General features: G+C 36.6%; 1 protein-coding gene across 6 annotated transcripts in view; it reads right to left on the reverse strand.

The window, feature by feature from the left end:
• Nucleotides 1–17,120, reverse strand: part of SNTG1 (syntrophin gamma 1) — an 880,400-nt gene extending 863,280 nt beyond the window's left edge. For 5 of the 6 annotated variants that reach the window (XM_055349267.2, XM_019032962.4, XM_055349266.2 and 2 more), the window contains exons 1-2: nt 16,682–17,120; nt 15,465–16,291 (exon numbers count right to left, since the gene is read on the reverse strand). The gene's annotated coding sequence lies outside the window, so the exon portion shown is untranslated. Of the gene's footprint in view, nt 1–12,676; nt 13,790–15,464; nt 16,292–16,681 lie in introns of those variants that run through there. The other variant, XM_063709288.1, reaches the window with a different exon arrangement.
• Nucleotides 17,121–18,024: the final 904 nt, after the last annotated feature.

Consider the following 18,024-nt stretch of genomic DNA (forward strand, 5'->3'; position numbering starts at 1 on the left):
TGTTCTGCCTACTTATCCCTCCCTCCCCCTAACTTCTGGCAATCAATAATTTATTATGATTATTATGTTTTTTACTGTCTCCATAATTCTGCCTTTTCCAGAATGTCATATAGTTGGAATAATATAATATGTAGCCTTTCTAGGTTAGCTTCTTTCACTTAGTACCATAATATATAAGTAACTTAATATTTAAAATATATTCTCAACTTCTGAAGTAAGTTAATATTAACATATATTTCACATATAGTCCATGTCTTTACATGGCTTAATAACTCATTTATTTTAACTCATTTATTTTAGTATTCCCTTACATGGAAGTATCAGAGTTTATGTATTCATTCATTTACTGCAGAATATTTTGATTACTTCCAAGCTTGGTATTATGAATAAAGTTGCTATAAATATTCCTGAGCCAGTTTTGCTGGATGTAAGTTTTCAAATAATTTGAGTAAATAACAAGAAGTGTGATTGCTAGATTGTATGCTAAGAGTATGTTTAGTCTTGTAAAAAAGTCCCCAACTGTATTCCACGTGGCTCTACCATTTTGCATTTCTACCAGCAATGGATAAGTTTCTGTTTCCCCACATTCTTGTCAACATTTTGTATTGTCAGTGTTTTAGATTTTGGCCATTCTAATTTTCTAATTTTTTTGTTGTGCAGTGGCATCTCACTGTTGTTTTAATTTGCAATTTATTAATGACATAAGGTGTTGAGCATCTTTTCATATGCTTATCTGCCACCTGCATATCTTCTTTGTTGAGATGTTTGTTAAGGTCCTTTATCAATTTTTTAATTGGTTGGTTTATTTTCCTATTGTTGGGCTTGAAGTGCTCTTTGTATATTTTAAATAACAGTCTTTTATTAAATATATCCTTTGCAAGTATTTTCTCCTTTTCCATAGCTTGTCTTCTTATTCTCTTGACGTTGCCTTTCACAGAGGAGATATTTTTAATTTTAATGAATTTAGCTTATCAATTATTTCTTTGAAGGATTATGCCTTTGATGTTATATCCAAAAAGTCATTGCCATACCAAAGGTCATCTATATTTTCTCTTATGATATCTTCAAGGAGTTTAGTGGTTTTGAATTTTACATTTTGATGAATGGTTCACTTTAAGTTAATTTTTGTCAGGACTGTTAAGGTCTATGTCTAGACTCATTTTCTTTGCATGTGAATGTTCAGTTGTTTCATATGCATTTGTTGAAAAACTCTAGTTATTTTTAATTAATTTATGTTTAATTAAACTGTATTGATATAACATCATGGTCTTTGAAATTTAATCATTTGAAGTTCAGCATAGTTTTCTTTATGGCACAATATATGCTCCACTTTTTATAAATATATTTGTGAACTTCTAAAAAATATAAATTGTAAAAAAATTATACTTCTACAAATTGTGTGTAGATTTTTTGTTACCTTTCACAAACCTATTTATTTTTTGGTAATAGAACATATGGGTAATTATAAAATCAAGTAAATATGACATTACCTAGAACCTCTTCTTAGAAAATCGATACTTGTGTGGGAAGTTTATTGATTTGTTTAAATTTTACATTAATTTCTAGAACATTATTATTGTTTTACAGTATTATATATCTGAAACTAATAGAGAAAATGCAACCAGTAAAAAACCATCATCCATCCATGAAAACCATAGTTTAAAACTTAGTATGACTGATTCAAGTCATTCTCTAGTACCTGGTCTACCTACCTTCTCAAAATATATTGTCATTACGTCCTATTAAGTGATCAAGTGTGCTCACAGGGAGATATTCCAGTTCTCTATTACTTAGTAACAATTACTTGTACATGAATATTCATAGCACCTTTATTCACAGTAGCCCCAAACTGGAAGCAACCTAAATGTCCTTCAATCACTAAATGAGCAAACAGATTGGAAAAGCTGGAATACCACAAAATACTACTTAGCAATTAAAATGAATAAACTACTGGCACAGGCAACAATTTGGATAGTTTACTCTGAGTGCAAAAAATGGATCTCAAATGCTACATACCATATGATTCCATTTATGTAACATTCTCAAAATGACAAAATTGTAGAGATAGAGAGCAGAACAGTGGTTTCCAGGGTAGCTGGGTGTGAATCACACTGTACCAGATAAACCAAGGAAGTTTATTTGTGGTGCTAAAACAGTTGTATATCTTGACTGTGAGAGTGGTTATACAAATTTAAGTATGGGATAAACCACACAGAACTCCACACACACAGCGACAGACAGACAGACAGACAGACAGACAGATACACACACACAGGCAAATCAGTTCAGGTAAAAACTGGTGAAATCTAAATAAGGCTATAGTGTATTTGCCAATACTGTATAATATCAATTCCTGGTTTGGGTATTGTATTACAATTATGTAAGATGTTATCATTAAGGAAGTTGGAGAAGGTTTCATGATAAATTTATGTCTGCAACCTTCTTTCAGTTTATAATTAAAGTAAAAAGTTAAAAGACAAGTAATTATTTAAATATAACATAGCTGTGCATAGCTGCATCTGTAATTTGTTTATTTTATTTATTTACTTTTTTAGAGACAGGTTCTGGTTCTGTTGCATAGACTGGAATGCAGTGGTACGATTATGGCTCACTGCAGCCTTGAACTCCTGGGCTCAAGCAATTCTCCTGCCTCCGCCTCCTGAGTAGCTGGAACTGCCAGCACACACCACCACATCCGGATAATTACTTTACTTTTTGTAGAGATGGGGGTCTCACTTTGTTGTCCAGGCTGATCTCGAACTCCTGGCCTCAAGCGATCCTCCTGCCTCAGACTTTCTGAGAGTTGGGATTACAGGTATTAGCCACTACACCTGGCCAATAGCTGCATCTATGAAGGGAATTCAACCATGATTGAATATCATTTGAGAAGTCAAGCAAGACTTACAACTTGCCTCTTCTCTTGTTTCTCAGAATCCTAGGTTGCTCATTTGCCCTGAACTGTGGTTACATACAGAGGTACCCATTAAACATTATTCAACTTTTCTTTAGCCTTTTTGGAGTATCATCATGAAATAAAACATAATTAATGTCTAAACTCCCTCATAAACTAAATTTGAAACTTGAAACAAATTGCAGACATTCTGAGGGTCAGCTGCCTAACCTGATCATCTGTGAGTACATTTCCAAAGCCAGCTTATAGTGGTATCACAAAGCTATGTTAGCCTGGCTCTGCTCACCTCTGGAGGTTGGTAACTAAACTTGGCTTTTAAAACGAATTTGTACTGCATTATTCTGCATACTGAGGTGGCATAGTAATACTTGTACAAACAGGAAGTGTGGGTTATTATCTGTATTTGCCCCTGATCATTGGTATTCTGACCACCTGACATTGAAATTTAGTCGTGGTAATGCCAGCAAAGCAAGTGTTGAACACAGATTTTCTAACAAACTTTTTTTCCTCTATAAAGTACATATACCTTTCTTTATGAAAGTCATAATAATTTAAGTGGCTGAAATACTGTATTTTCAGATACTATCGGTGAAACTTATTTTATAATTCTATATATTGTTGAAATTTAAGAGTTTTCAGCTTTGATACCCTATTAGTTATATATCTAAAATTGTACTGGGCTAGCAGAGCTAGTTGATAGACTAACCCTATTCATTAAAAATTAACCTGCCTTAAAATTTCCTTCAAAATGTCCTAGAGAATTAAAAAACCACTGGTATTAACAAAAACACATTTATTGCTTTAGCAATCCAAGATATAGATCTAATGATGTTCTTTAATGTCTTGATTCAGTATCATCTGTTAGACATTTATTGCTAATTCACTTTATAACATACTTTATTAAAAGTCATTAAAACTTGCAGCTGCATCCCATAATTATTTCCCAAATAAAGACAGCATTTATAAATGATCTCCTTGTTCAAAACACTGCCATACAGCTCACAAACTCTTTGTTGGAAGCCAGAGAGCTTTTATTCTTTACAAAAAGATATGCTAAGTAACTCATCAGATGCCAAACCTTTTTTTTTTTCTCCTTATTGGACTTGTTCCAGTTGTTTAAATTCCATGTTCATTAGGAACAGTTATAATATAGTCTGAGATTGATGCTCAAAACTTTCATTTATTTAAGTGCCATCTTCCTCCTAGGACTCAATGTCTTAACATGTATCCTTTATAAACGTGAAAAGGCTGAGTAATTTGGCTTCATTACAGTGAAGATCTTATGCAAATGTTCTGGAAGTACACATTGAAGGAAGAGACTGTATTTCATTTGGAATTTTGTTAATTCTCCTCAGAAGAAAATAGGCTATTGAAGACTTTATATGCTTATAAAAATAATGTAAATAATTTCTAGGCTTCATTTAATTGATTATTCTACTATTAGGCCTATTTTATCCATATTTTCTCCTCCCAAAAATGTTTCACAGAAATAAAGATTGGGTAAGATTTAAAGGAATTACATTTTTTAACAAAATCCCAACATTGAATTATACATAGTAGAATTGTTTAGTTCTCCAAACAATTTTATCAATTCGTAAGCATGACTAGGAAATCTTTGGTATTTGTCAGTGTTTTTGACAATATCTCCTAAAAACAAGGTGGGATATCTTTGAGTTATTCGGTAGAATGGTATGTAGTAATATGCATATATTGCTTGAAATATGATTCATGAGACCTAAGAAAAAGGGCCTTAAACAATTCTTTCAGTTGAATTTCCAGATATTTCAGGTGGAATATCAACCACAGCAGGAAATAGCAGTAATTAATAAAGTAGACACGAATCATTACATTTATCAGTACATTTATGGAGAAAAACAGGAGAAGAGTTAAAACCAAAACCAGTTACATGTAGTAGGTTCATTTACATCCAAGTCATTGATTTTTTTTAGTTGACAGAAATAAATTATCCCATTTCACAAACAGGACCAGGATAAAAATAGCAATGGTCAGTACATGAAAAAATAAAAGAGTTGATTATTTCACAAAGAATACTTTTATACAACTCTAAAACCAGATAATTATTCATGACCATGGGTTGTTAACTTGCCTATTATTGCCAAATATACAGATGATGATATAGGAATTCCATCCAGATAATGGCTGACAGCATTATCTACAGCTTTTAAGGGTAGGGATCATCTCCTTTGTCCTTCCTCCTTTCTCCACAGTGATAAACACCTCCTCACCCTCCATGGGTTAGCTTCACAAAGGCTCAGTGACTCCATACTTCACTGTGACTCAATGTAAATGCTCCCATTAATGCTCTAAACTGTCTGCCCTCATCAGTGGTGAGGGAATAAATTGCCCACTGGTTGGTGGTACATTAATTATTTTGGGTTACTGAGGAGCTTTTTAGTGCACTGAAAAGGTAATTTGCTGAAACGCCCACTAGTGGTTTAGAAAACTTAATTGGCCTCCAGAAAGTAGATAATTCACTCCTCTAGTACCAAGAAAAAAGCCAGGCAATTATCTGGAGAATCTGAGTGATTGAGAGAGAAATTTGAGTATCAGACAAAAGCAAACTTCTGTTTGCCTGAACTCGGGAAATTCCTGTTGTTCTGATGGAACAAACAGGGCCAGTTTATCTTCCAGGTCATTGAGCCGCAGTGAGATATAAGGTCTACTAACAAAGTTTAGATGGGTCTGCAGACCGCTTGTATGCATTCTTCATGCTCCAAAATTTCTTTTAGAAAAATATGAAAATTGTACACAACATGAAAGGCAGAGAAGACAAATCACGTAGAAGAGAATATAATAGGATGATAAAATAAAAAGAGACACAGCCCTTCAAGTAAAGTCAACACTACCTTACATGTTCCAAGTGGAGAACTCAGTCAATTTTCAGTGGCTAAAACAAATGAGCAACTATTGACTATTTTATGGGTATATTTTATGCATATTTTACATGATCACTTAAAATTGAATATATAATGAGGTGGAGAAAAGAAAACTTTAAACAGATGTCTTCCCAGGTAGTATGTGTATCTTTTTGGTTGACTATACTCTCATTTATAATTCCAATCACTAGACCTTAATCACCACAGACAGACCTGATCTGATCAAATGCAACAAAGCACTCATATTCCCAGAAATGCAGCATCACCTAATTCTAAAGCAGGCTGTAAACCGGAAGCAATAAGGGAGATAACACACATTGTCAGCAATAATTCTGCAGTGATTTTTCCTTTTCACAAAATCCCTTCTAATCCCTACTATCTTCCTAGAACGAACGTGATCTTTCTACTGTCTATCCTTGATTTCATCTTGAGGATCTGACAGTCCAAACATTATGTTAATTGTTTTTCAGAAATCGTTCTCTCCAGGATGCCCCGTGATCTGCTTTTGAGCAAACCCAAAGGAACCTCAAACATCCATTCCTTTCACCTCTGTGCAGTATCAACACTGTTAGCCATGGTATGTTTGTTAGAATTCAATGCATTTTCCTTTATACCTTTCCCCTACACTTTCTACGACTCTTTTATGACCTTCTTTTCCCTTATTTTTTCTTACTTTTGAAAGATATTTATGTCTGTAAACAATTGTTTTTCTTTTATTCTCTCAAATAGCTAATAAATTTTCATAGCTTTAGCAGTAATCTCCACTTCGGTAGCTCTGAGTTAGATAGGTCAGGTTTTACCCTCTTTCTAAAATTAATGGGTTCTTCACCTGCATTTGGCTGTTATGTCCTCTCATTATCCATTTGACATGTCCCATGTCAGATATCACATCTTTCCTTCCAAAGAAGCGTATTTCACACTTACATATGTGAGCATTTACCTAGTACACAAAAACACTAACTCATTTGGCCTCCTCCTGATTCTTGTTTTATTTGATAGTGGCATCACTAACATCTAGTCATTTAGTTTTAATAGGCTAATTTCTAACCTTCACCCAATTAGGTCCAGCTCTCATCATCTCAAGTCTGAATTCTGCAATAGAATCAACCCTGGTCCACCATGGTTCCCTGAAGCTTGTAAAATATGACTTTCAACATGTGATTATGCTGTACAAAAACCTCTCTGTTTGTATAAGATTAAGATCAAGATAACACATGAACCCTTCAAGATTCTTGAGAATCTAAACGCCTCCAGTTACTTAGTTAGTAAAACTAAAGTCAATGAAATTCAGCTGTTCTGTTTGTTGTTGTTGTTGTTGTTGTTGTTGTTTATTTGTTTTTTATTTATTTACTGCAATCTAAAGCAAGTCAAGCCTATAATAGTGTTATAAGAAGAGAGGCAGTTTTTCTTCCTAAACCACTTATGAATAGAAAAGCATTAAATATTGATCCTAAATCTCAATTTTGACTTAATCTATAGAGAAGCATTTAACTTTCCTGGAGCTTGATTGTTCCATTTGCAAAACAGGAATGAAAAAGTCAGCTTCCTAGTCCTGCTGTGAGAATCACATGAGATTCCCTAAAACAGGACTCTAACAATCATGAATAACACATAGAATGTGAGAAAATAGTATTATGAACGGAAACTAAAGTGTAGGGTTACATTTTCCCAAATGCATTTATTACGCCCTATGAAGACTTTATGCTGAAACTTCTAGTTCCAACTTCAAGGAGATTTCTTGGAAAAGAACACAATATGGAAAATAAAAGCAAATGACTTAGGTGGATAATGGACATATTTTAGTTTTCTCTAATTGCTTAAAAGGATTCTTAAGTTGAGAAAAAGATGTGTTTGAAGAGAAAAATAAAGTTAATTTATGAAGTTAATGAATTTGACAAACTACCACAATCTGACTTACTTTGACTCTAAGTGTGCCCTATTGTATTACTCTTGATTGGCTCATCTATAATAATGGTGTAAAATGTACACAAGTAGATTAATCTACTTTCGGGAGTTTTACTTCTTCAAGATTAAAACCAGACCAGGAAAACAAAAGGGAAATAGTCTAGCTAAGCTGGAACAGGCTTCACCATGTGTTAAATAAGGAAATATTTAAAACTACTGAAAAAAGTCACCAAATATAGAAAAAATAACTGTTCTGGAGTAACTATTTTTTTATCCCCAATGATTTTTTAATCCACTTGTGTGTCCTTTTCATATTATTCATTTGTTAATAATATAGTAAAAGGACACCCACAAAACTTTGATATGTTAATTACATTTAAAGTCAAACATTTCATCTTAAGACATTCTTTCCTTAGGAAAAAAAAAGCTTTTAGAGAAACAACAAGCCAATGAGCCCACTTTTGCTGAGTATTCCCTCAGCAGTAGATAAATTCAGTGACTTAGAAATCTTGGGTAGATTCTTCGCTAGTATTGTAGAGGACAAGTGTTGTTCTTTTCTATCCTTTAATGTAGTCTCACCTTTCGCTGAAAACTGCACTATGCTAGTCATTTGTATTCTGGGAAGAGGGAATATTTGCAGATATTAGTCAATAACTAATACCCCTCAATCAGTGTGGTTTTGTAAAGCCCATCTTACTTCAAGATCCAGCCCAATATGTAATATTCCCTTGGTCAATCCCAGTACATCTACTGGAACTATTGAGGAAGTGAACTGGATTTGGGAAGGAAACACTGTAGACCTATAACTGGTAAGGAGGTGAGTAAGACAGAGAAAGAGATGGAGAAGAGAGGGGGAGAAAAGAGACAGACAGAAACAGAAACATAGACAGGAGTGAGGGAGAAAGACAGTGAGAACAGAGAAAGAGGCAAATGTTATCATGTAGGCAAACCGTATTTTGGAATGAAGACAACACTGAAGAATGCGGATAGTATTTGAACACTTTAATCAAGCCATACCTGCTATAATCTGCTACTGCATAAGCCAGTAATTCTTTTTTGCAAATATATTTTTTATTTAGTTGCTTATTTGGATTAAGCCACTTTAAGCTGGGATTTTGTCACTTCTAGCAAAAAAAGAAATTAAAATATACAAATACCAATTAGGCAAAATAAGCTCCTTTTTTTCCATCAATAACTGCAGAATTGTTTTTCCCTTTGGCACAGTCACTATTAACAAGGATTAGAAAAGAAAAAATTACAAAAAAAATTGCCATATATCAAACCAAAGCATAATCTTATCCATCCCTGTGTTTGTGCGGTTGTGTGGGTGTGTGGACTTACATCACCGAACATACAATAAGACATCTGCCTCCAATTTGTGAAACCCAACAGAATATTCTATAGAGTGTGTTATAATTTGCTGATGAAACGTAAAAAATAATTTTCTAAAGAAATTATCTGTTTTTACACATATGAGTAGGCACAAAAGTAGAAAATTTGTATTCTGGGAAGAAGGGATATTTGCAGATATTAGTCAATAACTAATACTCTTTTCTTAGTCTCACTGTTAATCAAGGTTATTATCTGGGTTATTGTAGCTGTTGCATGTGTATGAGGGGCAAAAACCGTAGCTGGAAAAGATGCTGGAATAAAACATATTATGTAATATTACTGACCTATCTTCATTCCTATTTGTTCTATGAGTTAATTTTTCCCCACAAAACTTTTGCCCATTCAAAAACATGAAGTATCTATTTTATCTCAGCCACTCATTATTTTTTAGGTTTATTTATTTTAAAATTGTAAAAACATATTAAGATGAACCTTTTCATCAAGTCGTGGTTCATTGTCTCATTTCTAGATAAAAACAAAAAGATCTGGAAAAAATCTGACTAAATATCTCAGTTTAGGGTTTCTATTAAATGTCATTGAAATGGGAAACGAAAAGGTTCGGCAGCTATGTGTGGAATCTAGCATGTAGTCTGTTTCGCTACATGCAAAATTTTAACAATTAAATTAGGTAAAACAAAAAGTAGATTTCACACAAAATTCTCTGTTTTCAGTTCTCACGTTTTGTTCTAACTGAGCAGAGCTGAGTCGAGGACTCTTGACGGGCTCACTTTCTGCAGTGTGATGCAGATCTCACTGGCTAGCCTCCCTCCTTACATGAACTGCCTGCACCCTGAGGGCATTTGAATTTACAATCTATGCAAAGAGATATAGGTTTGAATAAGAAAACAGAAAAGGGAAAGTCTAGAACAAAGCATTAACAAAAGAACTATGTGGTGATGAGGATAGTATGTTTGGAAGAGAATATAAAGCATGGGGGATTTATCTGGAGAAATGAGAGAGCGGTAGTTGATCAGAGCCATGTGCACAGACTAGTCTAACAGGCTAAGTCATAACACTCACCAGCTTCAACAAATCCCTGGCAATGTACTAGCCATTGTACACAATTTGCTCATTAACTGTTCCCAGCAACACACTGCAGTGGACATCAGACTTAGAGACTTCACATTCCTTGTCCAAGTTTTTGTCATTAATGCCATTTCTATAACAGGATTCGAACTTAAGTCTGATTCTAAATCCCATGTATGTTCCACCATGAGAGCACGGAAACATTTTCAAGAAGAATGGCATGACAGATGTGGAAGGAAAGTTTATGAGTTCAACTAAACATAGACATTGTTTATTTTCTCATGGACATAATAATGATTTACCAACAGGACTAAGGATATAGATGAGCAGTTAAATTAAGATAAAGTGATTTACCCAAGTCCACACAACCAATTGATGACAAACCATGTTGAACCTCAGATTTTGTGTGTACTGGATGCATTTTTAACCATAAAATACTCTTTTCTCATCTACACTCTAAATTTCTTAATCTCACATACTTATTTCTCACTGTGGCTCCCCTTGAGAAGATTCAAATAAAATTTATTATTTTTAATATATATATATTTTTGAGACAGAATCTCATTCAGGCTGGAGTGCAGTGATGTGATTATATCTCACTGCAGCCTCAAACTGCTGGGCTCAAGTGATCCTCCTACCTCAGCCTCCTGAGTAGCTGAGACTACAGGCACATTCACCACACCCAGATATTATTTTTTTATTTTTTACGTTTTTTTTTTCTATTGAAGAAACGAGGTCTCACTGTGGTGCCCAGGCTGGTCTTGAACTCCTGGCTTCAAGTGATCCTCTTGCCTCGGTATCTCAAAGTGTTGGGATTATAGGCATGAGCCACTGTACTTGGCCTTTTCATAGTTTTATATAAGTAACACATTATTGTTAAAATTTTGGCGCCATTTCTAAAAGATTCCTATTTTCTATTAGCTTATTTCGTGAATTTACCAGGCAAGCACTTATTCTTTTAAAAAACTAAATCTTAGACCGAAATTGTGAGTAAATTTGTTAAACATAGAGCATATAATTACTTCACAATTTTTAATTTTAAAAATATCTTCAAGTATGTACATTACATATGATGAAGTGACAATAAGCAAGTATTCAAATGAATTGATTTAATGATGCTCTTTTTGAAAAAAAATATAACATGATCACTTTATCTTTGCTGACAAATTGAAGACCAAATTCAGGAGACCCAAAATGATTTTCTGACTCTTTCAGTGTGTAGAACGTGCTGAAGAAACTTCACAATGAAAATTTAAGGATAATTCAAAGATAAATTCTCTGGCCTCAAGACATTATTTTAATGACCTCTTACTCTCAGTTCTTTTTCATTTTATGTTTTTGACTGTTTCTGGGTTTGTGTGTGTGTGTGTGTGTATTTGACCAAAAAAAAAATCTGAATTATATTACTAAGTAAGTGATGATATAATTTTTTATCTCTGGTGCAATTATATAATTTAACCACAAAACAATGCTGGAAATAACTGTAACACCAAACATTGACTTATATTTCCTAAGCACACTGTCAGTATATTTTTAGTGATAGTCTAGAAATCTATACAGACCAAATGTTGATAAATTACACTGAAAAAATCATAGTGACGTTTAAAACCCAACTAAGAAAAGCAAATAAGCAATGAAATACTGCTTATTCGGTTTTCTAAAGAGATGTCCTAAAGAGGCCTATGAATCAAATCTAGGCTTTGGACTAAATCAAAACAACATCTTAACAGCATTTCCAGGCTAGCCCCTTAGATCAGCCCGCGTGTTGTCCACATTTCACTCCATGCTCACAAGCCAGCAGTCAAATCACAATGCTTTCTGCATGTTTTAGGATATGGAGTTTCGAAGTCTATTTCATCCTATGAGTTTCCTTATCAATATCACTAATGACAAACATTAATCCTCCTTTATAAACTAGAAAATTATGACACGACGTGATAGATTCTTTGATGGTCAAAATGAAAGTTGTTGAAATAAACTCAGGTCAACTAAGTTTGTCCAATTGATACAGAATGTGGTGTCAGTTCTGAGTAATAAAATATTTTTGAAACCAAGTCCACCTTCATTGAATATCACTTATATTTATACCATTAAGAGATGTAAAGGAAATGACTGCTGAATTATCAGGGAAGTATTATATTCCCTATGCTGAGAGTTGTTAAGTATAAGGGATGTGCCTGTTATTTAGTAATTAGTGGGATTTTTTTGATGAATGAATGAATGCTATTGGAAATTATTTATAATAACTCACAGATATAACACTTGTTTCCAAAACACTCTCAAAATCATTGAATTTCGACTTTCCAGTATCCCACAAAGTAGGCATCATTCACTTATCTCATGAGTGTTCAGGTATCAGCTGTATGTAAATTATTGTGTCTTCATTGAAAAGTAAAGAATCTCCAAATTTAAGGAAGAAAAATTCAGCTGCAGTGGATTGAGTGACTTGTAGAAGATCTTACGGCCAGCAGTTAAAAAATTCTGATCTTTTGACTGTCAAGTAGTACTTGTTTCCCTACAACATGATGTGTAACATGTTTCTTACCACAGGATGTTGTCTCTTCCAACACATGCTATGTTCTCACTCTGCTAAGCTAAATAGGAAGAAAACACCATATAAGAGATCTCTCTCCATTTGAATTCTATTCTATAACATTGTACAGATTTCTGGGAAGGTGAGAGTACTACGGAAATAATTTCTAGCTTACAATATGCTTTTTTCTTTCCTAGTGGCTTTTGTCTTGCTTAACAGAACTAGGTGAGTAAGCAGGCTAGCTGCTTGGAATTTATAAATCTTTAAGTGGTCAAAAACAGCCAATTACTAAATATTAGCAATAGTCATTTTTCACTTTTATATTTTTTGATAAATGTTTGAACTTGGTTGAAACCCAAGTAAATAACTCCAAAGGCAAACTGTGAGCATTAAAATCCAATACGATTTCATGGTATTAATAATTACATTAGAATATACAAGTAATATTTATATAGTCTATGCAAAAATTAATCAAGAAGTGTTTTTATAACATTTTGGAAGAAGGCAATTGAATGGATTCCAGGGCTCATTTTAAATTATCCTCTGGTCCTATATATACTTTACATTTTCTAGATTATGTAATCCCATCTCACTTTTTTCTTTTGAGTCTCAAATGTAAGCAACAGCCAACAACACTTAGTCTTATCCAAGAAAACTTTTTTTTTTTTTTTAATGGGGAAAAGATAGTGTGTTTGGTACTCCCAAGACCTCATGCATCCTTTTTCTTTAGCAAAACAAAATAACTATCAAAGCAAATAGATGTCCTTAGTGGGGTACAGATATCCCTTAATAAAATGTTGATTTTTCTTTAAAGACAAGTGATTCTGTGCAATAATGAAGATTGGTTTCCACTACCCCCTTTTTGTTTGTTTGTTTGACTATCTACTTTACAATTAGAGATTAGCATTAGGTAGGCATTAAGTTGCTTTCCCAAACTCTATCTCAATGTAAGGACACTTCCCTACAGATAAGGATTGACAAGGGTTTCCATGCACTTTCATGAGTTTGGGGTGAATTAGAGTTACGTATTTCTGTGACTAAATCTCCTAAGGGATTAGGCAAAGGTAACTTTCACTTTGTGAGATTTCAGTTACACATAGAGAAAGCCTGCCCCCTCTGCCCCTGAGGAGGGAACTGCGGCCATTTACACAGAGGAGTGCTTCTTGAAACACATTCTCTGCTTACATTTTATGCCCTACTGACTAGGGGAGTCCCTCTGTGTTAATTAATTGACAGCCAAAATAATTGTCTAACGACATGCTGTAACTCTCTTAAAATATGATTAAGTCTTCCATGTGATAATTTCACTTCCATACCTCTCCCACTGAGGAAAAAAAGGATTGTGTTAAGAGCACATTGTAGGTTTTCTGGGAAGGAATCCAAATCAGTGATACATGTTTCTCCTCCTCAGATAATCATTCTTGTCCTATATAGGGCAACAGAGCCCCCAAGGAGCTCAGTGACATAGATGCCTCTGCTCCTTTTCTGCTAAGCAAGCAGGTTCATGGTAAGTGGTGACAGTTAAGAATGATTTTTCCTCAGAGTAATTGCTACACTCAGCCAACATAAAACAAGAGGACATCACCCCACCAATGAATGCCACTGTAACGGCCTCCAGTGATTTTTGTGTTAAAATTGAGAAGGAAGGTATGTATAGATATGCATTAGAGACATTTTACTATCGTTACACACAACCAGTGAAATTAAAATTAAAACCTAAAGATCTCCTGTAATTTTTCAAAGGGGTAGACTCTTTTCACAGAGTTGATTATGCATATCTCCTCACAAGTATCTACATGACTGTAAAATTCCATCCTTGCAAGTCAAAACTCTTCACTGAACTGAATGTACTCATTGGAATTGATCGGATTCTTAGTGAAATGTCAGGCACGGGTTATAAATTTGTGTAACTGCTTTTGCCCAGTGAACCCTTTTTATTAAAGCAGAATGCTTATCAAGGTCACTGTGAAAGATTGTAATTTTAAAGCTCCAGGGGAAGACTAGAAATAAGAATCAACAGAAAACAGATTTAATTAGCATTTTAAAGTTTATGGTTTTTCGGGAACCTACTGGTCCCTATCACTTTCTGGATTTCACTGACAAATGTATTTTGCAGAACTAATAAGTTAGAATGATTTTGAAATCCAGCCTCCTAAAGAGGCACACTAAAGCTTCTCATTTTCTGCTTTCTGGCAGATCAGGTTTGAGAAAGCAATCTTGAGCTTTCAAAGGCTGGAAAGAGGGTGCTAAGTAAAAATATGAGTGTCTCCTTACATAAGATCCTACAGGTGTAGGTATACTTGGAGGTTGGCATGGAGTGAGAAATCTGGTGTATATGTATACATGTATTTGTTCCCATGCATAGTTTAGTATATTATAACAATATAAAATATGTTAGAGGGCATGGTTAAACCCTCTCTATTTTAACTTTTTTAGTCTTGCATACTGTGTAACACAGACAGGATCACTTTTTATGGCATACATAAGAAAACAAAATTATCTTGCCAAACGGTTGCATTAGTTTTGGGAAAAAATAAACAAGATATGCACAGATCCAAAAAGATATTAGATAAGCAATAAGAAAAATGGCCAGCTAAAAGTTTACTGTAATTATGTAAGGCAACATGTATGTTATTTTGATTCTTCTTGTCACACAATGATCCAGAAACAATTATTTTAAAACAAAATTGCTTGTCTCCCCGTTAACCCCAGAAAAAATTACACTGCTTGTGATCTTTCTGTTAAACCATAAGACAAGTCATTAGAATTTAAAAAAAATAATAATAGCGCTATCACTTACCTGCCGAGCAATGAAATTAGATGTCTTTTCAGTCTCTCTAACGTAGAATTTTGAGTAGCTCTCCACCCTCTTTTCACAAAGCTATTTCCAAAACAGTTGCAATCCACTCAAGACCATTCTGTTTATTTCAAGAAGTGTGGGCCTCTGAGCATTTCAACCCCTACCGCACGGCCCATGATTTCTCAGAGCTTCTAAGAACTTCGACTTTACTCTCCTCCAGAATTCCTCCCAGGCCCCTATAGAAAAATGATTCTTGAAGTTGCTGCTGAGAGTTTAATCTATGGAGCAAGAGTACTCCTCAGAGTCCTGTCCTTAGGTACAGCAGGTGTAGAGGGAGGGGTACTTTTCATCCATTAAGGAAGGGGGCCGGGAGGCAAGGGGGTAATAGGAGGCACCGCCTTTTAGCTGCGAGGAGCAAGTAGCCCAGCTGCCCGTGGCGACGACAGTGGTGGCAAGGACAGCGGCGGCGGCAGCGTAGTTCCGTCCCTGTGGCTGCAGCCCAGTCCGGAGACGCTGTCCATCCCCTCTGGTGCTGAAGTAAGGGGACGGGAGCCCCCAAGCCTAGGTCCAGGTCGCACTTTCCTCCACCAGCGAATCCAAGCAGCAGCTTCCTTGTCTTCCACCCTAGCCTTCTCCCCTCCGGTTCTTTTTTTTTCTTTTTTCTTTCTTTCTTTCTTTTTTTTTTTTTTTTTTTTTGTAGGGGCTAATTGTTTCTCCAAATTAACAGTCTCATACTTATTTGGTGACAACGTTTCTGGAAAAACAGGAATCCGTGGGAAATAACATCTGAGCCTCCCCTGACTTTTCAGTGGCCCTGCACGAGTTTCCTAATGCCAGAAATGAAAGAAAACGCACGCACAGGGGCGCGCACACACACGCACGAGAGAGGCAGAGAGAGAGAGAGAGAGAGAGAGAGAGAGGGAGAGAGAGAAAAAATATATAGATTTGAACCGTGGAAAATCCAGAGCTTCTTTGGAAAGCTCGTGGATCTTTAATTACATACGATGAAAAGGGCTATTTTGGAAAACTCCGCAATCTTGATTACCAATTAAGGGGACCACATTCAAATTTTGAGAAACCCAATTTGAAATTCCTAAATTAAACCCAGTGAAGATTCTTAGACCCTCCACGCGGAAACGATAGATTATTGTTAAAATTTTAAAAGACAGAGAATGAAAGAATGAAAAAGACAAGAAAAAGCATCTGCACTCGGCTACCTTTTAAAACGCTGCTGAATTGGATCGGGATCGTTGCAGAGCCTCTCAGAGGATCCGGCGAACGCAGCTCCTGTGAGTGTCAGCGCTGGGCTCAGCGAGCAGGGAGCTTGGAGGCCCAGGGCAGTGCTAGCGAGTCGCCCACAGCCTAGGCTCCTGCAATGGGGGCAGAAAACGGCTTATTTCACAAAGGACGGGATAAAGAAGGCACAAAGACAGTCAGAGGGCTCGACAATCTCTGCCTTTGTAAAGCCAGAGCAAAGCCCAATTTACGTTGTTTTTTTGCTTGGCTTTTCAGCCCATTTTCCCTCTGGTCTCCCACGCTGCCCCCTCGCCTCCCTACTCCGGAATCCGCGCTCTCCCGGGCCTTGCAGGCTCTTCACTCCCGCTCCAAACAGCCCCCACTTGTGTCTGTTCCACTGCTCTTGGCAACTGGCTGACAACGAGCATAAAGAAGGGTATGGGTGCGTGGTCCCGAGTGCTGTCACCCAGGGCTCCGCCACCCACACTCGGCAACGGGTGCAGACGCCAGTGAACTGGGGAAGTTGAAATACATAACGTTGAAACTGTTGGAAAACTGGTCAAAACCAGGGCCATGTGGACCTTTGAAACTATGTGGAGTAAAAGGGGAAGATGGAAAGAGCGAGACTGTAACACCGCCCGCCCTTGCAGGCTCCTAACTTGTGCAGTGTAGATTTCTGCACCAGGAGGTTGTTGATAGACATGAGAGGAAATTCGAGAAAGACTGGTGAAGGGCGCTGGTGTTGTGGTGGGGACGGGGATCGGGGAGGGGCGAGGCGCAACACTAATTTCTCCCGGGCTGTGGGAAGGGGCCGGACGCCTGCTCCTGGCCTCCCTTCCCCGGCGACTTCTCAGGTTCTTCTTCCTGTTCTGACACTAGAGGGAAGTCCTAGACGTTGTGCTTTCCTCCCACGCTTGCTTCCATCAAGGATTAGAGCGCGTTCCCGCTGGTCTGGAACCATCCATTCCAGGTAGGGGATCTTCCCTCCCGGGGACATTGCGCTCTCCAAGCACCGGCCTGCGGCGCGCGCGGGGGACGCGCGAGGAGGCGGCACAGCCAATGGAGTTCCAGTGGGCTCCCTGGAGGAGAAACGTTATTGAGCCGGGCATCACTCGGGACGGAGAACCAAACAGGCCGCGTATTTACTCACAGGAAAAGGCCAGACTTTGGTTGGACTTTGAGCCATTTTGCTGCTGCAGCAATGGCTTTATTTCCCTGGGGTGGCCACCAGCCGCCACCGCGGCTCGCGAGCTCCGGCTGGAAGGGGCCGCTCTGTGCTCCGTGCATTGCAGGCCGCGGTCGCTGTGTGGAGCTGCACACGCAG

This window comes from Gorilla gorilla, chromosome 7, assembly GCF_029281585.2.
Source record: "Gorilla gorilla gorilla isolate KB3781 chromosome 7, NHGRI_mGorGor1-v2.1_pri, whole genome shotgun sequence".
Lineage (NCBI taxonomy): Eukaryota > Metazoa > Chordata > Mammalia > Primates > Hominidae > Gorilla > Gorilla gorilla.